This window comes from Patella vulgata, chromosome 2 (assembly GCF_932274485.2).
Source record: "Patella vulgata chromosome 2, xgPatVulg1.2, whole genome shotgun sequence".
NCBI lineage: Eukaryota > Metazoa > Mollusca > Gastropoda > Patellidae > Patella > Patella vulgata.
In genome coordinates, this window is record NC_065880.2 from 9,372,867 (window position 1) to 9,385,442 (window position 12,576).

Below are 12,576 nucleotides of genomic sequence, written 5' to 3' on the forward strand. Positions count from 1 at the left end.
TCTTTAGGCGGGTTCGGTTCTGATCAGACATATTCATTATAAGCAGCTTGAATCACTTCAACAACAGAACTCTTGAAAATAATCCAAGATGTTTATACAGTGGTTAAGTTTTATAATTCTACAAACAGTCGCAGCATTAATACCAGATATGAAATATATCCTCATCCACCAAGATAAAACAGGACCAACACCATTCAATACATCAACAGTTGATCATGTTCTATTATGTACTGTGATGTGTGAAGATGATCCACTCTGTGTAATATTCGCTTTTCATGCTGGTCGACAACAATGTAACATTTATCATCAACTAATAACAGATTCAAAACTTCAAGATGATCCTGGAATGAGAATGTTCAAAACAGGAAATATTGGTAAGTTGAAATAAGAATGATTAAAACTGAATTCTGATTTTTTTTTTTACAATATTTTTATTCAAGATGTCTGAATGAGATTGGGAAACAGGCTTAGCCTATGTAAAACCCCTCTCAATATACATACATATTATTACAACAAAGGAACAAAATGGGTGTATATACACAGATAAAATAGCAAACACATACATAAATATATGTAAATAGTTAAATACATATATAATGAGATGGATGGAAATGTATGGAGCGGAATTTCCACCATAATTCTAACTCCTATACCCTAGTTATGCGTATGCTAATATGCTTACTTCTATGCATGTAACTTCTTACTAACACATGTTAAATTGGCTAATTACACATGTAAAAATGCTAATTTATATGACTTATTTTTTTAAATATTGCAGTTAGAATTTGTATTTTGTTCTATTTCCATTATTACTTTTAATTTATTGTAGGCAGTATAGCTTCGTTAACATTTTTAAATTTTACAAATGTTTCGCGGTAAAGGCGCCATAATTCTAAGCTCATTTTGGGTAACAGACGGCGCTGTTTACAACTGTATGGTGGCTGATTGGGAACATGAACAATTGACCCGACAGACATGACGACAGTTTTTGTCAAAAATAATAAAATTATTTTACGTACAAAAGCAAACTATTCTAAACTATTTTCGATAAATAAATAGGCTATTTTATCGTGCATTTTCACAAACAATTAACTGTCGATTGTTTTGGCCTATTTGTTTTCTAAAAGAATAATATATACGTCATGCATGAAATTGAATACATCAATATAAATCGGTCATGCTTAGTTTAGCCTATCTCTTCCCCTCAAAATTATGAAATATTTTACGCACACAAATAAAGTATTTATGATATCATTGAAGTAATCTATATCGGGCCAGGCTTCCAAATCATCGGTAGCCGCGGTGTCTCGGTAAGTAAGTCACTGGCTCGGTTACCAGAAGGTCCCGGGTTCGCTCAACGAGTTGGAAGAGAAAGTTCCACAGGTTTTCCGACGTGCTTTCCACCTGTCAGTGCCTGACAAGGAACACTGTCTTAAGGGGGCGTGCACCAAGAATAGGCCATCGCGCCCCTGTCCGTAGAAAATCCCCAGAAATTGCACACTTCATGACGTATGCCCGTCTTCATTAGCACAGTCGGTACGTAATAGCAGGGCGTTAAACTTTATTTCATTTCCAAATCACCGGTTTTGTGTTAGGATGTAGGAACTAAACGAATTTAAAGTTGGTAAAGTTCTATACATTGTTTACACTCTCTCATCAAAGTCCCATATTATGCTCCCGTTGAGGGGTTCCGGGGTAATCGTCACCACCCCTCCCCTTTTTTATTTTAATGTTTCCAAACGAAATGAAATGAAATGAAATGGAGTTTAATGTCCCACTGTTCTGCTCCGAACTGGGCTAATGAAGACGGGCATACGCCATACAGTGTGCTATGAGGGAAATTTTGCTAGGACAGCGGCACTACGGTCTACTCTTATATCGAATTCCAACTGTCATGAGATCTTTTACATGCACGCCAATGTGTACACGGGACCTCGTTTTTTCATCCCATCCTAACGACTAGACAGCTGTCCTTGTCAGGCCCTCGGTCCTGCATCAATGACAAGGGGGAACCACGCCGGAAAATCTGGATGAACTTTCTCGGCCAATGCAGGGATCGAACACCCGATCTCCAGGCTAGCGAGCCAGCGTCATACCCACTTAGCCACCATTAATGTTTCCATAGGGTAGTATAGACAAATATGGGTTCGATTTTGGCACTTATCTCACGATAACATTTTGGATTATATCTCCTGATCGTACGAAAATCGCACAAATAGCTTGTGGGTCACAGTTTTTATTCGATTTATTTTAAAACTAAAATTGTATGTTATATCCGAAAGAACTCGAATAGGTTCAATTTTGGCACATATTGGACCGTAATTTCCTGGATTTTAGCCCCGAAGAGATCATAATTTTGATTCTTTTCCGAAAACATTGTGAACGCGATACAGGCTATAGTTTTTAATAGATTTTTTTTTATCAAATTAGGTTTTGACCCCTTTAGCCGAAAACCCATTCAATATTCAACCTTCTGTAAAATATAAAATATTGTTTATAAACCAAAACAAACACAATAAAAACTTAGAATAATTTACTTTGGCACGTAAAATAGTTTATTTTTTCTTTTAGAGAAAAAAATAGCCTAATTTTTAAAAAAAAAAAATTGTAGAGAATGACTTACTTTTGTACCTATGTTTGAAAGCAAAAATGTCGTGTTTTTGGGTTATATAAAAAGGCACAACTTCACATGTCCTCAATGGACCACCATATAATAAACAGTGCCACCTGTTACCATAATGAGACTTAGAATTATGACTTATCATAACGGGTTAAAAGGGAGTCATAACTTTAACGCACATTATGCTAACAGATGGCGCTGTTTATTTTATAGTGGCTCATTGGGGACATGTAAAATCTCGCCCTTTGCATTACCCGTCAGACATGACGACATTTTTCTGTCAAAAATACTAAAATATTTTACGTACAAAAGCAAATTATTCTAGATATTTTTCAGATGAATAAATGGGCTGCTTTTTCGTGCATTTGCAATATTCGTTCTCGATATTTTTGAGAGAAGTAATAGGCTATTTTTTTCTCTAAACAGAATATATTACGTACAAAAGTAAATTATTCTGTTAATATTTAAGTAATATAGAAATACACCAGAAGGACAAAGTTATTTTGTGTGTTTGTTTTGGTTTATAAACAATTCCTTATTTTATATTAGATTGAATTGAGAAACAGGAAATGATAATTTAAACACAAAATTAAAGCAAAGCGCCCCCCCCCCCCCACACACACACCAACCCAAATTCGTTTGGCCTTTATCAAATTAGTTATGACACCAAAATTTGGAATGAGATTAATAAGATCAATTCAAGCGGCTAATCCGATGATTTGGAAATTTAACATACATAATGCAAGAGTTGAATCTGCCTATTGCAGGTCTTTCTTTAGGCTTGAAATGTTATCTAAATTATTAATTAGACAATAATTAACTTATCCAGACCATAATGAACTGTCGATGTCATCGCTAGCCTGCGATGTTTACTGGTTAGGATCTGATCTGCTGCTCAACGCTCATTCATGATTAAATCAAAAATGCAAAAATGGATAATCGAGATTATGGTTTTTTTTCGTACCGACTTTAGTAATGATGATCGAAGCTAGGACCAAATTCAATTTCTAAATTCTCGGTTCAGAGGGGAACAGAAATTTTCAGCAAATTCTCTTTACATTAGTCAGCTGTTTGGGTATATCTATTCTCCCATAATTTAGCTTTAAATTAAATGAAATCGAGTTTAACGTCCCGTCGTTCAGCATCAACTGTGCTAATCAAGATGGGAATACGTCACGAAGTGTGCAGTGTGAGGTGATTTTGCACGGACAGAGGCGCTACGGCCTACTCTTATTTCAAATCCCAACGTCCAGGGTTCTTTTACGTGCACGCTATTAGAACGACTAGACAGTGTTCCTTGTCAGGAACCCCGTCTTGAACCACTGAAAAGGGGAAATCACGCCGAAAAACTCGAAGGACTTTCTCTTCCAACACCGGGAACGAAACCGAGACCAAGTCATGGACATACTAACCGAGCCACCGCGGCTCACGATGATTTGGAGGCTTGAACTGATAGAAAGTTAAAATAATATCAAAAATACCTTTACTTGTGTGCGAAAAATATTTCATGAATTTGAGGGGAAAAGATACGCTAAACTTATCATTGCCTATATATTTATTTATTCACTGCATGACGTAATGAGTTCTTCTATATTGTTCTTTTAGAAACAAAATATGCCAAATCAATCGATATAGCAGTATATTGGAAAATGCACGACAGGGAAGCCTGTTTATATATTTTAAAAATATCTACAACAGTTTGCTTTTGTACATAAAATATTTTATGATTTTTATCTGTCGGGTTATGAAAAAGGCGAGATTTTACATGTCCCTAATCAGCAGCCTCCATACAATAAATAGCGCCATCTGTTATCAAAATGAGCTTAGAATTATGACGGCTTTACCGCGAAACATTTGTGAAATGTCAAAATGTTAACGAAACTATACAGACTACAATAAATTAAATGTATAATATGGAAATAGAACAAAATACAAATTCTAACTGCAATATTTAAAAAATAAGTTACATAAATTAGCATTTTTACAGGTGTAAATAGCCAATTTAACATGTGTTAGTAAGAACTTACATGTATAGAAGTAAGCATATTAGCATACGCATTACTAGGTTAGAAGTTAGAATTATAGGGGAAATTCCGCTCCATAGAAATGTACAATATATATTATAGGTTACATCGTTACGTAAACTTAAAACTAATACTGTAAATTAAACTGCTAATGAGCAAGATTAAAATGTCAATAAACTTGATTAAAAATATTGCTGTTTACATCCATCCGTACAGTGGGTTGAGGAGAGCAAGAGACAGTTCATGTTTTTAAGATCGTATTGTAATGTGTCTATGGTTTCCTTTCGTGCATTTGAATGTAAGGAGCATTGAAAGAGGTAGTGGTGAGGATCTTCAAAAATGTGACCAAAGAGGCATGCGGGGGGGGGGGGGGGGCTGAGTTTATTCCACTCTCTTATACTGAATTATTTGTAAATGTAACTTTTGAAGACATTGTTTGATATGAACATGATTGACAACCATGTGTACTTTGTATTTATATAATGTTAGACCAGTTCCATTGGTCCTTTGAAGTAGCAACGAGTCCAATTAATTTCAGAGTTTCCAATGTTTTATTTGAGGGATGTTGGGTGGGTATTATTATTGTTTTTAAAACTTTATTAATAATAACCATTCATATACAATACAGTTCAGCAGGAATATATACTAAAAGTTTACAAATATATTATCAAATCAATACATCACATGCTGAAGTTTTAATTTATATTGGCTAAGTTGGTAAGACGCTAACTCGCTAGCCTGGAGGTCGGGTGTTCGATCCCTGCATTGGCCGAGAAAGTTCATCCAGATTTTCCGGCGTGGTTCTCCCTTGTCAGTGATGCAGGACGGAGGGGCTGACAAGGAAAGCTGTCTAGTCGTTCGGATGGGACGAAAAACCGAGGTCCCGTGTACACATTGGCGTGCACGTAAAAGATCCCTTGGCAGTTGGAATTCGATATAAGAGTAGGCCGTAGTGCCGCTGTCCGGGCAAAATTTCCCTCATAGCACACTGTATGGCGTATGCCCGTCTTCATTAGCCCAGGTTAGGAGCAGAACAGTAGGACGTTAAACTCCATTTCATTTCATTTCATTTTTAATTTATATATTAATAAATAATTTTAGTGTTAGTAATACTTAACAAATAATTTTAGTGTTAGTAATACTTAATAAATAATTTTAGTGTTAGTAATACTTAATAAATAATTTTAGTGTTAGTAATACTTAATAAATAATTTTAGTGTTAGTAATACTTAGTTTGGAGACGATTTTATAAGAATTGTAATATTCTTTTAATAAAACTATTTTCCTTTTTTAAGAAAATTATCCTGTGTTTTAATTCTTCAGTAAGGATTTTTAAGACATCAATTTTGTTTAGTTTTTTGATCAAATATGTAATAAATTTTGTATATGTAAATGAAACAATAGTTAACAAATAATTTAATTCAAAATAATTTTTAACGTAGTATTTGTATCCTAACACAAGATCTTTTATTTGTCTGCCGATGCATAATTGTGCTAGTAGGTGATGTACTTTTTCCCACAGTAGTTTAAGATATTTACAATTTACAAAATAATGATCATAGTTTTGATTTGGAATAATACATTGAAGGAGTTTCCATCTAAATATTTTTAAGTCATTGTCTGCTAAAAACTTGAATATAAAAGTATATATAGGATAGGTACAGACTATTTTCCATTTTGAAGTATCGCAACCAATAATTTATTCCAATTGGTTTTACAAATTTGTAATCGACCAGTGAATTGTATTTTTTTTTTTTGAAGTTAATTCCGTGTGTTCTACTTCATTTCCTTTCCAGGTTAGACGAGTTTTATTTATATATAATTTACTTTTATAAGCCTTTTCAATGGAAATAATTTTAGCCATTTTGGGCGTATACATATTTTAATCGTTTTGAATTCTGATATCCAGTTGGATTTGTTCTGTAACTTGTTCATAATAATTGGTAGTGAGATTTGGTTTTTATCATCAAGAAAATCATTCAGATGAATTATTTTACTATTAATCCAATTTTCGTAGATTAGACTTTTGTTGTTAATTTTAATATGTTTATTTCCTCATAATATTTGCTTTCTAATCTGGATATGAGTTTCTGGATTTTGGATTTGTTTAGTCTTCACCCAGCATGTTATTATATTTTGATTGAATTCTGGTATAGAAATAATATTTGGGATAGATTTTATACTATCTATATTCATGTGAAAAATTAAAAGATTCTTTCCAAGTTTACTATAAAATTTTAAATGAATAATCTTCCAATTAGCACAATTTTGATCTAATAATCTTTTGACCCATATTGCCTTTAATGAATTTAAGTAACTTTCAATGTCAATCATACTTATTCCGCCATTTTCATATTTACCAATTAACATAGCTCTCTTAATTTTCTCATTTTTACTATTCCACAAAAACTCAAAACAAGTTGTTTCTATTTCCTTTAGATAATTTTTTGGTACGACACAGGCGTTTGTCACAAACGTGAATATTGGCATTATAATAGTTTTGATAATTAAAATTCTAGCTATCATAGTTAATTTTCGTTTCTGCCAATTGTTAATTATCTTTTTCATTTTTTCTATTTTGTTTTCACAATTTACCGTCTGGCGTTCAAGTTGGTCTTATCCAAAATATAAACCCAACACCTTGTTTGGTTTATCGGTCCAATTTATTCCACTAGTTTTATCTTTACAGTTTTTTTTAGCTTACCTGCCCATTTACCTTCCGTTTTAAACTTTCAGAGATCCAGCCATTATTTAAAAAGCTTGTTTCTATATTATGATACAATGTTTCAACCCATGTAATAAATGATTGATTAAAACCAAATTATTTGAGAGTTTCTAGCATAAATGACCATTCAAGGACATCAGAGTCTTTCACGAAATCAATAAAAAATACACTTCATTCAACGTTATATTGATCTGAATAGTCAATAATATCTAAACCAATAAATCTATTTTTGATATATCCTGTTTGGTTGTCATGTATTATTTGTGGTATTACCTCTTTAAGACGCTGGGCTAGTACACGTGATAATATCTTTAAATCTACGTTCAATAAAGATATTGGTCTATAATTTTCTATTATTAGCGGATCACCTTTTTAAAATATTAAGGATATTACACTAGTCCTCTGTGATTGAGTACGTAATTTTCCATGATAGCATCTTTATTGATATAAAAACTATCATCCATTTAATTTTGTCCCAAAAAGTCCGTCTAAACCAGGTGATTTATTTAGCTTGATATGGGGCATCGCGTCAGTACACTCTTCTGTTGTTATTTCGCCATCGCATCCTAAATAATCTTCGGGTTTTGCTTTTCGTTTTAACTTCGTTTCGTTTTCATATTTCTTTGATGATGTTTTGTCAAGTTCTTGAGAAGTATACAATATTTTGTAATAGTTTCTTATTTCATTCAATATCTTACTTTGATCTTTAATAATTACACCCTTATTATTTGATAACCTATTAATTGATTTCCTTATTTGTCTCTGTTTTTCAAGTCCAAAGAAATACGAGTTATTTTGTTCCCCTAGTTCCAGTCATTTTTCTCTGGCTCTAATTTTTACTCCTTTTATTCTTTGTTCATATAATTTTTGAATCTCTAATTCGATTTTAAGTATATCAGAGTTAAGATGTTGATTGTCAGTTAAATTTATATCTCTGTCTTTATATTTAGTTTCTAATTCATTTTCGAGATCTTTTAATTCATTTCTAGATTTCTTATTTTTAGTTTTACAATAGTTTATTGTTTTCTCTCTTATTGCTATCACTGTAATCTGTTTGTCTATTTTAATACAGTCCCAGATTAAACTGTAATCTGTCTGTCTGTTTTCATACAGTCCCAGATTAAACTGTAATCTGTTTGGCTATTTTAATACAGTCCCAGATTAAACTGTAATCTGTCTGTCTGTTTTCATACAGTCCCAGATTAAACTGTAATCTGTCTGTCTATTTTAATACAGTCCCAGATTAAACTGTAATCTGTTTGGCTATTTTAATACAGTCCCAGATTAAACTGTAATCTGTCTGTCTGTTTTCATACAGTCCCAGATTAAACTGTAATCTGTTTGGCTATTTTAATACAGTCCCAGATTAAACTGTAATCTGTTTGTCTGTTTTAATACAGTCCCAGATTAAACTGTAATCTGTCTGTTTTGATACAGTCCCAGATTAAACTGTAATCTGTCTGTCTGTTAATACAGTCCCAGATTAAACTGTTGTCTGTTTTCATACAGTCCCAGATTAAACTGTAATCTGTTTGTCTGTTTTCTAATTTGGATTTATATTCTTCTAGTATGCAATTTATTAGTAGTTTATATTCATCATCTTCCAAAATTGAGTTATTTATTTCCCAATAACTGCTACCCTTTTCATTGGTATTTATTAAAATATTGCTATTTTAATACAGTCCCAGATTAAACTGTTATCTGTTTGTCTGTTTTCTAATTTGGATTTATATTCTTCTAGTATGCAATTTATTAGTAGTTTATATTCATCATCTTCCAAAATTTAGTTGTTTTTTTTTCTAATAACTGCTTCCCTTTTCATTGGGGTTTATTTAAAATTCCAAGTAAACACATTGATGATCTGTATATTTAATAACTATAGGTTTTATTTTACATGCATGTATCTGAGGATACAACTCCTTTGAAACCAATAATAAATCAATCCTGGTCATTTCTACGCCATGTAAATTGTTGTTTATTTAGAGTTCTCCAAATATCAATTAATTTATTATCTTTTAATATATTTTTTTAAACTTTTGGAAGGTTCAGAAATTACCCCCGGATGTTTATTTTTCCTTACCTGTGTATCTAAATTATCACTAAAGTCACCACCTACAATTAAAATTCCCTTTGAATTTTTTTCATTATCTTATTTAATTTTTATAAAAAACGTATTTCTTGTTTTCTTTTGATTTGGTGCATAAACACATTAATGTAAATATAACATCTTCAAATTTGATATTTAATATATAAACCTCCCTTCATTTCCGTATATTTATCTATTAAGTTCAAAATTGACTGAATTCTTGATTATTATTGCAACTCCTCTACTGGCATTGGAACCGTGGCTATAGAAACCCACGAAACCAGTATTCCTTTCTTGATTACAACTTAAAACATTGGCTAGGTTTGTTTCTTGCAGAAAAGCAATTAAACATTTGTGATGTCTTAACCATTCTATAATTCTTTCACATTTGTCTAGCTTTTTAATACCATTAACATTAATGGTACATAAGGTTAATTTATCCATCATGTAACTGAATATATAAATGGGTTAATTTTTTATTTTGGATTTTAAGATGGCAATGTTTTATGTTTCTTTCTAGATAGTATATTGGTGAATCGCAATTCATTATTTGATGAAATAAGTATACTTTCCTCAACTTAACCTTCTTCCTTCAGATGTAAGATCTGGAGAGAAATGCCTATCGCTAACATTACATCCCCAGCTGTCATAAAATAGGAATGCGGTGCCATGCAAGCTTTGCTGTTAAAACCCCACAAGTCTCCAACTCTCAATTCAACTTCTAAACCCTTTCCTGATGCACTGCTAAATTAACTTCCCAAAACGGGTTATATAAGTGACATGAATTGGGTTTAGACGTCCTGCTGTTCGGCTCTAGGTTAACGAAGACGGAACATACACTGTACCATGAGTAAAAATTTTTCCCAAATAGTGGCGCTACGGCCTACTCTTATATTGAATTCCCATACCTCGGTTTTCCATACCATCCTAAAACTATTTGTCCCTGTCAATGCCTCGGGCATGCACTAATAGCAAAAAATGCAAGACGCCGGAAATATCCGATGAACTTTCCCGCCCAACGCAGGGGACCTCCAGATAAGCGAACCATCGTCTTACTGAGTCGCCCTGACCACCCAAACCGGCTTAGTTCAGGACAATCCAATTGAAAAAAAACCCCCAAACATATTAATTTAATGTATTTAATACAACATACAATCCAAATTACAACATTTCTAATTCAAAAAAATTCTGAAGTCATTTCCTTGCCCCAACCTCATTTAAATGTGTGCCATCTGCCAGGTCAGATAACCCTATATTATTATGCTTGATTAAATACCAGGAATTAGCTGACGCCAAGGTAGCTAAATTTTTATTCACTAACGAAACCCTTGCATTTACATCTACCTCTGAGGTCATCAAAATAGATGACAAAATTACTGTAGAGCTTTTAAATAAATCATTTAAGACCTTTCGAAGAACGTCAAAATCACGAAAACACTGAGATAACTGTTCAAACTCGAAGTGGGTTCTGTTAATATTATAAATTCCGACGTGGATGTATAAGAAAATACAAGACAAAGATTGTGCCAAATTAATCATATTTCGAGATATATCCAAAATTGATGCCCCTGGAATTGAAAACACTTTTATACCAGACCTATTAACAATACTACGTACAATAGAATCCCCTATAAGCAACACTGAATGGTGATGTAATACTGGCGCCCTAAGGAAAACTGAACCGAAATTAAATAAATTTGTCTTCCGAATTGGAAAACAAAATCTAACAATCCACAAATTCCAAGGTAAACCAAATTTGTCTTTTCGGTAACCTCCCTTACTGGGGTATAACAAAATGTTTCTATCACCTTTATACGCTAATACAACTACCTGGTTTGCCAAGGAAATTTGTGGAAACCAAACTGGGATAGGGGAGATAGCCGGAACAATCAAGGTACAATTTATTTGTTTCTGTTTTATAAAGTTAATAATGGCAGAGATCATATTAAAAGGGGTGAACTTATCGACTGTGCAAAAACATTTATACCTGAAGTTTTTGGAGTTCTATACGGGGTAAAATGGGGAAGAGTGACGCCATCCCTCCCCTTCATAGCGTTACAATCAAGAGACATGAGATCAACGGTATGTGGTCCGAATATTAAATCAACTCTTTTAAATGCTAAATTTGAAAGACATGCATCCGATTTAAAGAAAACCCTAGAAGGACCATCAGCAGGATTATCTGAAGATGGAATGAAAACTAAATTCATATGAATATTGAATTCTTGCAGAATAAAAAATATGTCCTTAAGAATGATATTTAAATTTGAAGACCGACTGCCTTGTTTTTTCCAGCTATCCAAAAGCGGTTTATTATCAATATTAACATCTAGGCGGTGATCTTTAACATCATGCCTAACACAAGTTAAAGCCCTTAAAAGAGCTAAAGCCTCTTTTATCATGAGTGGATAATCAATTTCAGATGACCGCCAGTAGTCCCCGAAATGCTGTTTCTGACTGTTGAAAATAAACTCAGCACCTCATTTGAAATTTGAAGCATCAGTAGACAAACATAAAACTAGGTGCTCCTCCTTAACCCATTGTTTAGAACCCTGCCAGTCAGGTAGAAAACCCCAAAATACAATTTCCTCCCTCAATTCTAACGATAAAAGACATACATCTTCCTTCGACGTCGACAACTTTGAAATCGCGTTAAAACATTCCGAAGCAAATAATCTCGCTCCTGGCACTGCTAAAGAAAACGAAATTATTTTCCCAGCAAATCTTTGCAAAGATAATAAATTTATACTATTAGATTCTAATATTGATTTCCTAAGGTCCAAAAATTTACAAACTTACAGACGAAAAGTCTGCTTTTGCGCATCAACCCACATTCCTAAATAAATCAAGCATTGCGTTGGGATTAAAATAGACTTCTGCAAACCAATAAAGAAACCGAGACGAACTACAACTTCACAGGAAACATAAATGGCGATTTTCACGCGCTCTAAGTTCGACAATGGCAAATTAGAATTTATCTGCTCAACGAAACGGTCATCGATATAAATTAGGTTGTTTATGCCAATAGACCGTAAATAGGAAGAAACATGAGTATTTAAGGTATTGTAAATAAAAGCAGAATTCTTCCATCCGAATGGAATAGTGTTGCATACATAGTACA